The 14,802-nt window shown below is 39.7% G+C and overlaps 1 protein-coding gene across 1 annotated transcript in view; it reads left to right on the top strand.

Moving 5' to 3' along the window:
- Positions 1–14,802, top strand: part of OCA2 (OCA2 melanosomal transmembrane protein) — a 200,490-nt gene that overhangs the window by 102,729 nt on the left and 82,959 nt on the right. The window lies entirely within an intron of this gene.

The raw sequence follows: 14,802 nt of genomic DNA on the forward strand, positions 1-14,802 counted from the left end.
GTATTTGCCATGGAAATGGGCGATTTCAGCCCATACAGATTATTGGCTGTTAAGAAGTTAAAAGGTATACTGACGTATTATAACGGCAAAAGTGCTATATTACTAAGGTGTAGGAAGGTGCAGAAACTGAAGACATTTGAAGGTGTTTGAATGTAAGAACATAAGAACGGCTAAGAACGTAAGGAAGGTGCTCACATCTGCAATTTAAGAAATCAGTTTTCACCCTTACTTTTCTGTCTCAGATAAGTGGGCACTGAAGCATGTAGGATTTCTTGAATTAAACCCAACAACTATAAGTGTTTTTGAAGAGCCACAGACAGTCAGTAAAGACCATATAGCACTGGTTGCATATGCTCCTGGTAAGATATTCTTTCAAAACTGCAAAGCAGTTGGAGTCAATACTAGAAGAAACTTAGTAACTGATGATTGTTTCTTGTCCTACTTTATGTCAGTAAAATAAATGAAAACAAATGGCATGGTTGGCAGTGCAGGTTTCTATTATTCACTAGCTGATCTTCAGCTGCAACCTTGAAAGTAAATAGGGGCTGTATGAGTTCTGTATAATTTCTCCCTGTTCTGTATTCATGGCAAACTGTCAGATTAATGAATAAACGTTATTAAAGCATACACATAGTTTCTGTTAACAATTAATAAAACCTGCAAACTTCTATTGAGATCTCATTGGTAATTCCTGAATTCCACTATCTTGATGATAGCTGTCACTTATTTATCATTACTGAAGTAGTGCTGCTGTGAGTCTCTATGGATTTTAGTCCTCCAGTGCATGGAAATGAATTTCCGAAAATACAGTACATCTTGTACTCTGATGGTTTGAGTAAATTTGTTTTCTATGTTTTTCTCATAAAAATGAAAGTAGATTGTAGTTCAGTGTTTAATTCTCTACCAGAATATTGTTTTATACAGAGGCTGAAGTGTTAGAAATCTAATAACTTTTAATTGCATATGGTAGAGTGAATTAGAAAGATTATAGAATTCTTTATCAGTCCCCAGCCTCGGTACAATTTTTTCCATTATGAACTTGGAATCATAAATATAATTTAAAGGAACTGACATTTTAATTTAAATAATAAAATTTACATACTTAGCTGCCTTTTAAAATGCAGAATAATTTCCAGTTCAGTTTTCTTGTACCTGTTCATCAATTTATTTAGGCTAATTCTATGAAATATCTATGTTAATGAAAGATTAGTACTGAGACTTTAAATAAACAGATATGGCAAACTTTTAGACTTCTACAGTGCTTTCATTTGGCCCCATGTGATTTTACTTTATTGATAAAGCATTGATAAAGCATCTAAGAAAAGATGGCAAAAGATGAAAGTAAAACCCCTTTGAGGATTGTACCTGGCTCCTATTTTGACTTTAACTTTCAGACAGGCATGTCTAGAGCTTTGAACTATAATGAGATCCCCCAAACGAGACAAAAGATTTTAAAAGTAAAAGAAAGCAAGATTTTGTGGAAATTTAAGCTAGGGGTTTTTTTTGGTTTGTTTTGGTTTGTTTTTTTTTTTTTTTTGAGAATGCTTAAAGTGACTTGGTCAGAACGAATACACAAAATCAGTTTATAGCCTACTTCCTTCTGCTTCTGTGGGGCAGGTCCTTCCTCTTCGGTTTGGTAGTTTCAGTTCAATGAGTTGTTGAGCTGCTGTGAACTCTGCAGTTCCTTTTAGCATCCATGAAGAGGGACCTATCACCTCTGTGGCCCTGCTTTTGTCTGCCCGTCTCAGTGGTCTCTGCATGCAGTGCAGGCACCCTGCTCCTTGCAGCCCCCCTCGCTCTTGCTCCCTTCCACCTCTGGACACCTCTTTGCCAGGGGCAGGCTGAGTAGTTTCTGAGGCATGGGAAGGTCTTCTCCTTTTAGAGGGTTGCAACAGTCTCTGCTGCTCTCATCTTTGGGAAACAAGGTGCAAACCCAAGAGCAAACAAAAGAGATATTGCCTTTTTCAGAGAAGAGGTACTGTCTCTATTTTGGCTGCAGACTTCTGGAAGCTGGGAAGGTATGCCAGGAGAAATGCAATTGTATGTTTGCCTTATTTGTATATTTATTCCCACATTATTGCCACTACTTTCCCTGTTGGAGACAGGACTCTTGCGTAGGTGAACCTCTGGTATTACCATCTACAGCCATTCTCGTGTTCCTTTGATGAATTAAATATTTATGCAAGGGGACAGGGAGAGATTTTTGGACTCACTGAATTATTCCATAATTTAGGACTGCTATTTGCTACAGCACCATCAGAAGACAGATTTTCATATTATAAACCTTGAGGGAGCTATCTTGGCTTTTTTTTGCTTCTGCAGAGGAGGTTATGTCTTCATGCTATTGCCTAAGCCCATTCTGGCATCTTTGGTTCTATGGATGTTTGTGATCCTTCAGACATCAATATTTAACCTAATTACCTTCAGCTGCTCTTAAAATAATCTCTGGAGGAGGTCAATAATCAGTGGAGGTGATTGACAGCTGTGATTTATCTGACCTATGTTAAAGGTCTAACTCATGAAATGATTCACATTACCCTAAGTCACTTCACTTTTTATATGCCGGAGGGCATCTTCTCAAGCTATACCAAGTTTTAGTCATAGATACTTAAAAACAAAAACCACAACAGCTAGATGGACTTTTGGCTTGTTAATTGATTATTTGGGAATTTCACTTCTAACTAAAATCAACTTTGATATTATTAACCAAATGTAAGTTTGTTTTTTTGGTTTTGGTTTTTTTTTTTTTTTTTTCCCAGAGCATTAAAGGAGAAATGTGTTCAGTTGCTGTAGGTACAAAAGACTCCTGTTGTATTGTTACTACTTTGGATACCAGTTGTCATATTTTCTGACTCATTTCCATAATTTACAGAAAAACTGTTGAAATTTGCATGATAAATTAAATACCTGAATTGAAAAGGCTTCAGCAGAACAAAACCACCCCAAATTATGTCTATGGAGAATGTTATGCAAATTATAGCATAAATTTTGTCTTAACCTGCAGAGAGAAGTGACACCTCAGATTGAGGGAAGTTGACTGGATCCGAAGTTTCTCCCATCTAATTTCTCTTGATTTTCACTCTGCTTTTTTTTTTAAGTGGACATGCACAACTTTCAGGTTACACTGTAATTTACATAGGTGAACCAATAACTACAATAGAGTTGGAACTGAGTGGCACTTGTCTGATAGCTTGCTTAATGATGAAGAGAGGGCTGCACTGCCCTAGAGAGCTTCACAAACTTGCTTAAATTTGCTATTGAATCACAGAATGTCAGAAGTTCCATATCAATACTTACTTGGCTTAGAAACACCGAAGCTAGTTCTCCATTACCACAGCTTACTAAGATTTTAACAACTAACTTCATCCATTTTCTTGTCTGCAATATTTTTAATAAGGAACTCACTGCAGCAATGATTCTTCCCTAACACCTTTGAAACAGGTCGTCAGGGTCAGTATGTGTAAAAGCTTGCATGAGAGTTAGCAGTGTTGTAACCAGTGACAGAAACCTTAGAGATCTTTGACTAAATTATTTAATACTATAAGCTAAAAAAGAACTAATATTGCATGAGTGAAATAAATGTAGTCTGTGTGGTTTTGTTCTGAATGTGCAGCCTAGGAAGCTGCCTAAGAACAACTCTAATAAGCTTGTCCCCCAGCTTTTATCTGGGCCCTAGGACAGAGTGTGTATGTGTGTTTGAACTTGTGTTAAGAGGTTTCTTTAGAATGGTGAAAATGTTTTTCAACTTGAACCACTGTCCCATAGCTCCATGAAGAATATCCTGCCTCACAGTGTGCAGCAGAGCTTCTCAGGTCCAAAAGTTTTATAAATGGTCAAGGAGAAGCACACAGGGCTGAGAAAGGTGTGGACAGGTCCCATTAGTCTGAAAGGGGTGTTAATATAGAAGCATCCATAAGGCTCTTATTTTTACACTTTAAAATGTTATTCTGGAACTTTTTTCTCATCTGCTATCAGTGATAAATAGATTAAAACATGTTATGCTACTATCCTGTATGATGGTGGAGTTGTATAAATCTGACACTGTTTACAAACAATAAAATTATGTGCAGAAGCAAATAAACTTGACTAAAAATTTAAGTGTTTGTACCCATAGAGAGGGAGAAAAAGAGAAAGTGTTCATATTTTGGAAATATTTGGCTTCAGGTTAATTTGTGCAATAGTTAAAATGAAAGGTTCATTATAGAGCTACTCAATATTACTGAGGACTCATTTTACAAAATGTTTGAAAAAACAGATCAATTTAATAAGCTGATGTATAATTGTTTAGTGCTTAAGAAATCAGAAACTCCTGGTGAGACAGACAGCTATTAAGCTGTAAAAACTGGTGAATGACATAGATTTAAGAAAGCATAGGCTTAATGCCAAAAGCCACATTGTTAAGTTTAGCACATCCTATATTTCACATCTTGTATTGGTATATCCTCATTGTAAAAAGTGCACATTTGCTCTTTAATTTGTCACTGAATCTAACATTTATCTCCAGATTATCTAGGGTCTGTGATATTAATCAGGTTTAGCTGAGGAGATCTTGTAGGTATTGACTGCTAAGTAATGTCTCAAATGATACTGTATTATCAACTGTATTTAAAGCTGTCACAGCCAATATTTTCTTTTCCTTGTCTTTTTTTTCCTCATATTTTTATTTTATTTTATTACTTTGTAAAGCTTTCCAACATGGGTTGATAAATTAAAGAACCAGATGCAAAGCCTGGGAAGCAAAATTTACGGACCTTTTCTAGACAGCTAAAAATATCAGCTTGAATAATCTGTGGTTGCCTGGAAACTCCTTCACACATTTCAGTAAAGTAGATGGTTTTGATCTCCAAAACATTTGGATTAGTGATGCCTTCCCTGTATATGGCAGTAAACTCCCACTTTCAAAGTATCAGTGGTGATGTTATGTTTGTGGTATTGTGGGTAAAAAGGGGAACATTCCTTATACCTGGAGTTAAGAATTTATTGTTGGTCTAATTAAAAGTTGTATCAGTGTACACAAAACACAACAAAGAGTTACTGTTAGTCCTTTTACAGTAATACTACTGTTTACAGTCCGAATTATCTAATTAATACAAAACAAAATTCATTAACAATATACAGGTAAGATGGTTGTAAAAAAAAAAAAAAAAACCAAACCAAAAAACCCACCAAAAACCAAAACCAGCAAAAACCAAACCCCCAAAATACTCCTAGTATCTCCCCCTTATATTCTGATAGGGTCACCCTTTGATGCTCTGCAGGGTGCTAAAGTTCACAGATTTAGGCTGGGAGGAGTCACAACAAAGTGTTGGTATCTTCAGGTCTTTGTGGGATGAGTGTGATAGGGGTGTCTTTCTCTTTACCAGGAGGTGAATAGTGTTCATGCTGACGGTTTCTTCCTCTCTGTGCTTGGGTCCACTTGAGCCCATTTTTACACATTTTCTAACGCTTTACATTTCACTTTTTCAAATTTGGTCTTCAGCTCTGCATTTTACCCAATTGTATCATATGTGGTGTGTTGTATGTACATCACATGCTTGTTTCTTGTGCTTTTTTGTTACCCCTAAATGGGTTTTGACCATCTCCTAAGTTTGCTCTATCACCTATAACTAACCACTGTTGAGTTGCTGATAAACCTGCGGCCCATGCATCCCTTTTTAGCTGCAATTACTCATCCTGTGCACTCTTGACTGTGACAACTTCTTTCTTCTCTTACTGTTTTCCATTAACGCTCCACCTACATGAAGCTGTGATACTGCTTTCCATGACTAAAGTGGTTTCTTTAGTTCCTGACCTGATAACAGTAAAGAGAGCAACAAATTGTAGCATCTGACAAGAGTGTCCAGCCTAATGTAGTAAGATATAGTAAGATTAGAGCCATGCTTTTAGGCACTCCTCTTTGAAAGTCCTCAGCCCTTTCTGGAAACCCTTCCAGGTCCTTGCAGTTATGCTTGCAGATGCTGATCTGCAGCCCTTTTCCCCAGGTGGAATCAGCTACAACTGTCAGTGCAGTTTGGCACATTTGTCCTTATTTAGTGCCCTTCGCCTCCCTGCTTTTGTCTCATTTGTCTACTATTTTATCTGTTCTGGCATGCAGTAGTAGTGGTTTAAGTTGTTTAGTACTTTTACATTGAGGTCAAGAAAAGCACTGCATGGGACTGACCTGCTGGCCTCTGAGTATGTAGTATGGAGATTTGATTGCACTGTGAAGATATGAATTGTTGTTTTAAAATGAGAATGGACATAACTGTATTTAAGAGACTTAGTACATCTTTGATTCATGTGATGTTGAAAAAAATCCTGGTACAGTGTTTATGAATATGAGTTAAAAAAAAATTTAGCAATTATTTTGTAATAATGAGAATGTAGGAATGGAACTAAACTGATGCAGTCAGCATTGACTCAGACTCAGAAATTCTTGTCCAGATCTTAGTTATTCCTCTTCCTCAGCATAACACTTTGCTCCTGAAAATAACAGAAATCTACTTTCCATGATCCTTACAGTCTTTATTTCTTTAAGGATAGTTTTCAAAAAATTCTGCCCTTGAAATTGCACAGTCATCTTTACAAACATGTAATGAAGCATGGAAAATATCCTCTGTTCTTGCAGCTGTCCATACACTTGAGGAGAAAAAAATAAGAACCAGTAACAGTTGTATCTGCTGATGCAGGTTTTGTGCTTTATTGCTTACTTCTAGAAAAGCTGACCTTTCCTCTATCTTGATATTTGCATCTTCTAAAATTATTTTTGGTTCACGAGAGTCAATGAGACTATAGCAATAGAGTGTGTTTGTTTGCAGTGACCTTTACTGAGATAATGCTGTAAATTTTTTAGACTCGTGGATTTGTGCAATATGCACAGCTATATATCTGTCAACACATATTCCCTGTAGATGCAGATACGAATCTCTAACCAGGGCTTCTTTCTTACAGTGTTCTATCTTGAATGACATCCTATCTCATCTATGAAATTGCATTTGGAGAATTAACAAAGCTAGCTGTTGACATTGCGATACAATGCTGAATGTGATTTCTGCATCCTGACCTCATGGTATTACAGCTATACGACAAAGTCCAGCCCATCCTTTCCTAATGCACATGTGCTGATCCATGAATACAGAGCAGCTAGTCATCTGCCTCCTTGTTTCATGCTAGGCTTCTGGGTTTTAACATCGCAGTTACCTTCTATCAGCATAGGTTTCTGTTTCTTTTGCTTTGTGTGGGGCTATAGCTTCCACCAACTTTTTGCATGTTCTCTTAATCCTCTTGTATTGTACCAAGCATTTCCTGTTGCGGTGCAAGCTGTCCTGGACTGTCACCGTGACACTTCTGTCCCCAAGAAGTAGCCTTAAACTCTAGTGCTACAAATAGCACAGAATAACTGAAAATTATTTCTATGAAGCTAAGTCGATGAAAAGAGACTGTGGAAAAGACTAGCAAGTTGCTTTGTAAGAGGGTAACTTTATAAAAAAGAAATATTAAAGATAAAACTGCTTATCAGTTGACAGCAAGTATTACTTATAAATGTTCAGCATGATTTCAGAACGTATATTTTCAGGGATGCCTGATATAAACTAAACCAAAAAAATACAGAAACCGAAATACAGGACATTTTCATTCACAGTCAGAACTACTGATGAAGCATAGTCCATGAGAAGAGCAAACACTACTGGAAATATGTCTTTGATTTAACTTTTTCATCCCAATATTTTCATATGCTTGTATAAGAATATAATTGAGTGTATTCTTTACATAACATTACAACTACACCACAGTATATGAAGGACTGGAATACATCCTTAGGCTAAATTTTGAGGGGTTCTGATCAAGGTGTTGGAATGCAGTGATGGACTTAACTTCCTCATATATTCAATAACATGCTGTGTAAGCAGTTATTCAAAGGTAAGCGGCAAATATGTTTCAGCTGGTAAGCCTGTAAGGGACATTGTGGGCTAAAAGGGTTTCTGCAATTCATAGAAAAGTTGCTGTGGCCATTTTGACAAATAGAGAATTGTTAAGATTACAGAAAAAGTATATCATACTTTGCTTAGTGACAAATGTCTAAAAAATTATTGTGCCTATCCTATTATCTGTAGATAGGAGTATTATATTTTCATCTGGCAGAAGCTGGTCTAGCTGATTTTTAAAAAAACTCTACTTATTTTGCAACCACTATAAATATGTTACCATGAATATTGTGTACCCTGAATCTTCCTCACTGCTATTACATCCCCTCCTCACTCCCTCTTGTTCTATCCACTACTGCTGCCACAAACAGGTTGCTCTCCTCCCTCTGGAGCAGCTTGGTATATACCAAACAACTTGCCAGGTCCCCTTTAATCTTCCTATCTTTGAGCTAAATATCCTGGATTCTTTAAATTTTTCCTCAAATTCAACTTTTCAGATTATTGATTGTGCTTATTTCTCTGCCTTGGATTTCCTAAAGGGTAAGCATCCTACTTAAAGCATATCTTCTCAGGGTTTACAGGCGATGAAGAGAGCAGAGGTTGCCTCACAGGATTTACCATTTATAGTCCTGGTTCTGTATTTCAGCAGACCATTAGGTTCAGCTGTGATCCACTGTATTTCTTGAGTCTTTTCTGCAGGACTGTTAGGCATCCAGTTGCTTCCCACCCTGGCTTTGTGCAGTTTTAACTCTTCCTACCTAAATGTAGTATAGTACCCTGCACCTGTCTTTCTTGAGCAGCACGCTGTTTTGCCCAGGACAGCATTGAGATCATGCAATGTTATCCTAGATTTGGTTTTCAGTGCAAATGTCTGAACTGCCATTTCAGTTTCCACAACAATGAAATTTCTCTGTACCCTCAGAATTCATAAATACATTATTTCTAATTCTGTGCACATAAAGTGAACATACAGTGTCTACATGTTCACATTGTTAGGAGGAAGCTTATTAGCTTTCCAGTGGTAGTAGGTCAGACAAAATTACATTTACTAAGGAATACAATTTTTTCTTAATGAGCATTTGAAAGGCCTACAGATTACATGGTAATTTTTTTCTTTAATTTCTTTCTCTTTTGCCTACCTTCCACATATTCTAGACTTCTATTTGATTCTATTAGATTGTTTTCTATTTTCTAGTCCTTCTGCTTGATTATTTCAAAATAAGTTTTTTTTTGAGTAGGATTGCAACTGTATTCTGTTCATCATGAGCTATTTATTGTTCCAAAGATGGTTTACTCTACTGGGTAAGGTATATGAGAAAAGCAAAGCACTCAAGCTATTTATATGATACCTTTTTTTCTGGCATGAGAATCTTTTCTGTGAAGAATGAATTATAAATTTGCAAAGTGCATTTTATAATAAAATTTCACCTTATTTTTCCTAAAATAAGTAGAATCTGTCACTGTCTTCAACAGGTACCATATTAGTGCAGAAATGGAATTTAGATTCAGTTTCTCTCCATCTTTCCGGAACATCAATTGTTGTAAAACAGAGGCACTAAAAGGCAGTAAAGGAAGTGGTCTGTGGAACTATAAATGGGCTTTGCTTTCACTATAGTAATGGGAAGTTATTTTTTGAAATTATTTCTATTTATCTTCCTCCTGGCTATCTTTTGTGGCCCAGTAAACTAGAAAATAAATGAACAGAAAAGCCAGTCTTTAATGTATCCTAGTACTTTAAATTCTTCAGAAGGGAAGGAATGGCTTCAAATTGAATCCAGGGCAAATGCAAAGCTACCCAAATATATAAAACACTGATATAGTATGTTCACTGTCATGTACGTACTTAGAAAGGCCTTGGAAAAGCCTTAGAAAACCTGCCCACTTAGAAAAGCAGGCTGCCACGTTTGTTAACTTTGTAGTTAATTTTGACAAACAGTTCAGCAGAGAGCAGTCAGTCAAGCAGTTATGGCAATCACTAACTACTGTGGCCTTCAGGCTTCAGAAGAAGACATTACTCTCATCCAGCTGCGGGGTGCTTGAAATCAAACCACAGTACTAAAAGGCATCATGAATAGACATCTTGCATGAACTCCCCCAAATTCCTTGAGAGACTTCCTCCTTCCTCTCCCCTCCTCTGCGCTCCCATCCTGTGCCCTTCCTCTGAGAGATGGGTAACTGTGTCCCCTCTTTGCAGGCATAGCAGGGAAAGCAAATATACTCTAAACAGACTCTGTGTGTGTAGACTGAAATACACTCTGGGCAGCCAGAATTGGCAGCTGACATGTTTCAGCCTCCGGAGAGCTGTACTTGCTGGAGCACTGCAGGAGGACACATCCCTTGCCTGTCCATATTCCCAGGGAACAATATTGTAAGGCAGGACACTGTTCTCTCATGCAAAGCTGCACGCGTGGAGCTAATGCATGCTGATAACACTCGTGGTGCTAGAAAATGCCTGTCTCTATCCACTTGTGCAATTCAATTATATTTCATTAGCTTTAGGGAATAATTGTTACCTCCATATAGCATGTTCAGGTTGATTTGTTTTTGTTGAAGGCAGGAGGGTAGAAATAATGCCAAGATATTATCACAGATTGTTCCAGAACTGTTGAGAAATTACTGTTCTTTGATTCTTCACTTTGTTGTGCTTACATACAAAAGCTATGTGATAAAATGTAATGTTGTCACTTACATTCGTACAAAATAAGAGTAAAATTCTGCTACTAAGTTCCTGATCTGCACACATCTATGTCCCCTTGCAGTATTCCTCTAACAGGAATTGCAAACATTTTTATTTATTTAAGGCGCAGTTGGGCCCACTGTTCTTTACTGGAATTCAGAGAACAGCCAAGATGACAGTCAGAAGAAAATTAGGCAGTGCATCCTCATAACCACTTTCTTTGTGTTCAGAGAAAATAACTGTTTAATTTGTATGGACAGATTTGCTTTGGTTTTGGAAAGACAGTAAATCGACTATGCTAGCAAAACATTGTGGTAGACAGGAACTGACAGTTCTCTCCTCACTTTATTTTGTTACTTTGGGAGCTCAGGGAGCACTCCTGTCCTTGTGGTTTGTAACTGTTTTTGAAAAGTCTATACAGATACCCAGAGTCCAGTGCACAAAAAAAATTAATGTTTTCAGTTTATGACAGAATCCAGCATTCATTCTAAGCGTTACAGAGTATTACCATGCTTAGATCAGTCCTGGAGTCTCCTTCCAGTGGGTGGTAAAAATGTCATTTTTCACAAGAAAATTTGGGACCAGCTATTCCCATTCTGCTCTCTTTTGTGGTTGTTTTTGCTCTCCTCCTCCCCTGCAATAAGATGCTCATGCATAAGCTATTTTTGACCACGCACTCTGGTTAGATCACTGTGACCAAACCAGGGAACAGACTTGCTCAATTTGCAGCATGGCAGCATTTCTGTCTTTGGAGATGAGCAGAGCTGGCTCTGAGACATGGTTTTTGGATCCAGTGAGGCACTCGGATCAGATTTGACTCAAAATCTGCATCAGGAGTAATGTAGAAGCTATGAAATTTGGAATACAAAATTCTTTCAGTTTTCAGCGCTCTGCTTAGCTTTGGCTTTGTTTCCACCTATATGGTGGCATTTCTGCTAACAAAGCATTAACTTTCCTAGTCCTTCATACCTGTTTCCTTAGAAGGATTTCCCTTCTAAGGATCTCCTGATCCTTAGATGTCCTTCTATGATCTCCCTCTATGACCTGGTAACCTGCCTAGTGGATGAAGGAAAGGTTGTGGATGTCATCTACCTGGACTTCAGCAAAGCCTTTGACACAGTCTCCCACAGCATTCTCCTGAGGAAGTTGGCGGCTCACGGCCTAGGCAGGTGTACTCTTCACTGGGTAAAAAACTGGCTGGGTGGCTGAGCCCGGAGAGTTGTGGTGAATGGAGTTAAATCCAGTTGGCGACTGGTCACAAGCAGTGTTCCCCAGGGCTCAGTTTTGGGGCCAGTCTTTAATATCTTTATCAACAATCTGGATGAGGGGATTGAGTGTGCCCTCAGTATGTTTGCAGATGACACTAAATTGGGTGGGAGTATTGATCTGCTTGAGGGTAGGACGGCCCTGCAGAGGGATCTGGACAGGCTGGATCGATGGGCCAAGGCCAATTGTATGAGGTTCAACAAGGCTAAGTGCCGGGTCCTGCACTTGGATCACAACAACCCCATGCAGCGCTACAGGCTTGGGGAAGAGTGGCTGGAAAGCTGCCTGGCCGAAAAGGATCTGGGGGTGCTGGTTGATAGCTGGCTGAATGTGAGCCAGCAGTGTGCCCAGGTCAAAAGGGCCAAAAAGGCCAACAGCATCCTGGCTTGTATCAGGAATAGTGTGGCCAGCAGGAGCAGGGAGGTGATTGTGCCCCTGTACTCAGCGCTGGTGAGGCCACACCTGGAATACTGTGTCCAGTTTTGGGCCCCTCACTACAAGAAAGACATTGAGGTGCTGGAGCATGTCCGGAGAAGGGCCACAAAGCTGGTGAAGGGTCTAGAGCACAGGTCTTATGAGGAGTGGCTGAAGGAACTGGGATTGTTTAGTCTAGAGAAGAGGAAGCTGAGGGGAGACCTTATCGTTCTCTACAACTCTCTGAAAGGAGGTTGTAGTGAAGTGGGTGTTGGTCTTTTCTCCCAAGTAGTTAGCGATAGGATAAGAGGAAATGGGCTCAAGTTGCACCAGGGGAGATTTAGATTGGTTATTAGGAAAAATTTATTTACTGAAAGAGTAGTCAAGCATTGGAACAGGGTGCCCAGAGCGGTGGTGGAGTCACCATCCCTTGAAGTGTTCAAAAAATGGGTAGATGTGGCACTTTGTGACATGGTTTAGTGGGCATGGTAGTGGTGTGTTGATGGTTGGACTGATGATCTTAGAGGTCTTTTCCAACCTTAATGATTCCTAGTTTTACTTTCATTTAATAATCCAGCCTTAATCTCCCTGTAGATTAGGTTTGCGCAGGGCTAAAGAAAATATCTTGTGAGAGCTGCTTATCGAGGCAACAGCAAGACCAGACTGATCAGCTGTGTCAGAGCTTTTTGAGAAGAAGGAACATGGGGAGAGTCCTGGGGAAGGGAGAAGTCTTTTGTAGTGCTGAAAAACGTGGTTTCAGCCAAGTGGAGAGGACAGAAGCCAGGTTAGGTGCATCAAAAATAGAGCTGAATCAGGAAGATGGCACTTGGAGATACTTGAGAAGAAAGAAATAGGTCATCGGCTGAAGAGTTGGTGTTACAGAGAGCATTTTGGTTTTAGAGCAAAAAAATGCAAGATGTATGATATCACTGCTGTGCAACTATGACAGCAGAAAAGAAAACCACCTCAAAGCATGAATGCCAAAGCTGGTGCAAAGCTAGCTGGTTTAGCTCTCCTTACCAAACAGACCAGCCAGAGTAACTCCTGAGCTGCCAGTTTCTGCTTTAAGGCAGGTCTGGTTGCCCCACTGCAATATTTTCAGCAGATGTTCCTTACTGATCACAGTTAACCTGAAATTCTCATTTAAAGAGTACTGTATGCCAGTGAAAACTCCTAAAATGTAATTGAGAGAGCAATATGTATTCTTTGATTAGGGAATATTTATGTGACACCGTATAAAGGTTTTCTTTTAAAAATAGTTAATGTTTACAGCTTCACAAACAGGGACAAACATTGGTCTCTGTTTCTTTTATATTTAAAAAGGATTTAAATGGGATATATGTTGATTTTAAACTTTTGGATATTTTAGAATCATAGAATCATAGAATGCTTTGGGTTGGAAGGGACCTTTAGAGGTCATCTAGCCCAACCCCCCTGCAGCGAGCAGGGACAGCTTTAACCAGATCAGGTTGCTCACAGCCCCGTCCAACCTGACCTTGAATGTTGCCAGGGATGGGGCCTCTACCACCTCTCTGGGCAACCTGTTCCAGTGCTTCATCACCCTCATTGTAAAAAATTTCTTCCTTATATCCAGTCTAAATCTATTCTTCTTTAGTTTAAATCCATTATTCCTTGTCCTGTCACAACAGGCCTTGCTAAAAAGATCCTCCCCATCTTTCCTGTAGGCCCCCTTTAAGTACTGAAAGGCCACAGTAAGGTCTCCTCACAGCATTCTCTTCTCCAGGCTGAACAACCCCAGCTCTCTCTGCCTGGCCTCACAGGAGAGGTGTTCCAACCCTTGGATCATTTTGGTGGCCCTCCTCTGGACCCGCTCCAACAGGTCCATGTCCTTCTTGTGCTGAGGGCTCCAGAGCTGGACTCAGTGCTCCAGGTGGGGTCTCACCAGAGCAGAGTAGAGGGGCAGAATCACCTCTCTCGACCGGCTGGCCACGCTTCTTTTGATACAGCCCAGGATACGGTTGGCTTTCTGGGCTGCAAGCGCACATTGCCAGCTCATGTCCAGCTTTTTATCCACCAAGTCCTTCTCCGCAGGGCTGCTCTCGATCCCTTCATCCCCCAACCTGTACTGATACCGGGGGTTGCCCCGTCCCAGGTGAAGGACCTTGCCCTTGGCCTTGTTGAACCTCATGAGGTTTACACAGGCCCACCTCTCTAGCTTGTCCAGGTCCCTTTGGATGACATCTCGTCCTTCTGGTCTGTCAACGGCACCACTCAGCTTGGTGTCACCTGCAAACTTGCTGAGGGTGCACTCGATCCCACTGTCTATGGCATTGATGAAGATGTTAAATAGCACCGGTCCCAGTACGGACCCCTGAGGGACCCCACTTGTCACCAGTCTCCATTTGGGCATTGAGCCATTGACCACGACCCTCTGGATGCGACCATCCAGCCAATTCCTTATCCATCGAACAGTCCACCCATCAAACCCATATCTCCCCAATTTAGAGAGAAGGATGTTGTGGGGGACTGTGTCGAATGCTTTACAGAAATCCAAGTAGATGACATCCATTGCTTTTCCCT

The sequence above is a fragment of the Pelecanus crispus genome, chromosome 1, assembly GCF_030463565.1.
Source record: "Pelecanus crispus isolate bPelCri1 chromosome 1, bPelCri1.pri, whole genome shotgun sequence".
Lineage (NCBI taxonomy): Eukaryota > Metazoa > Chordata > Aves > Pelecaniformes > Pelecanidae > Pelecanus > Pelecanus crispus.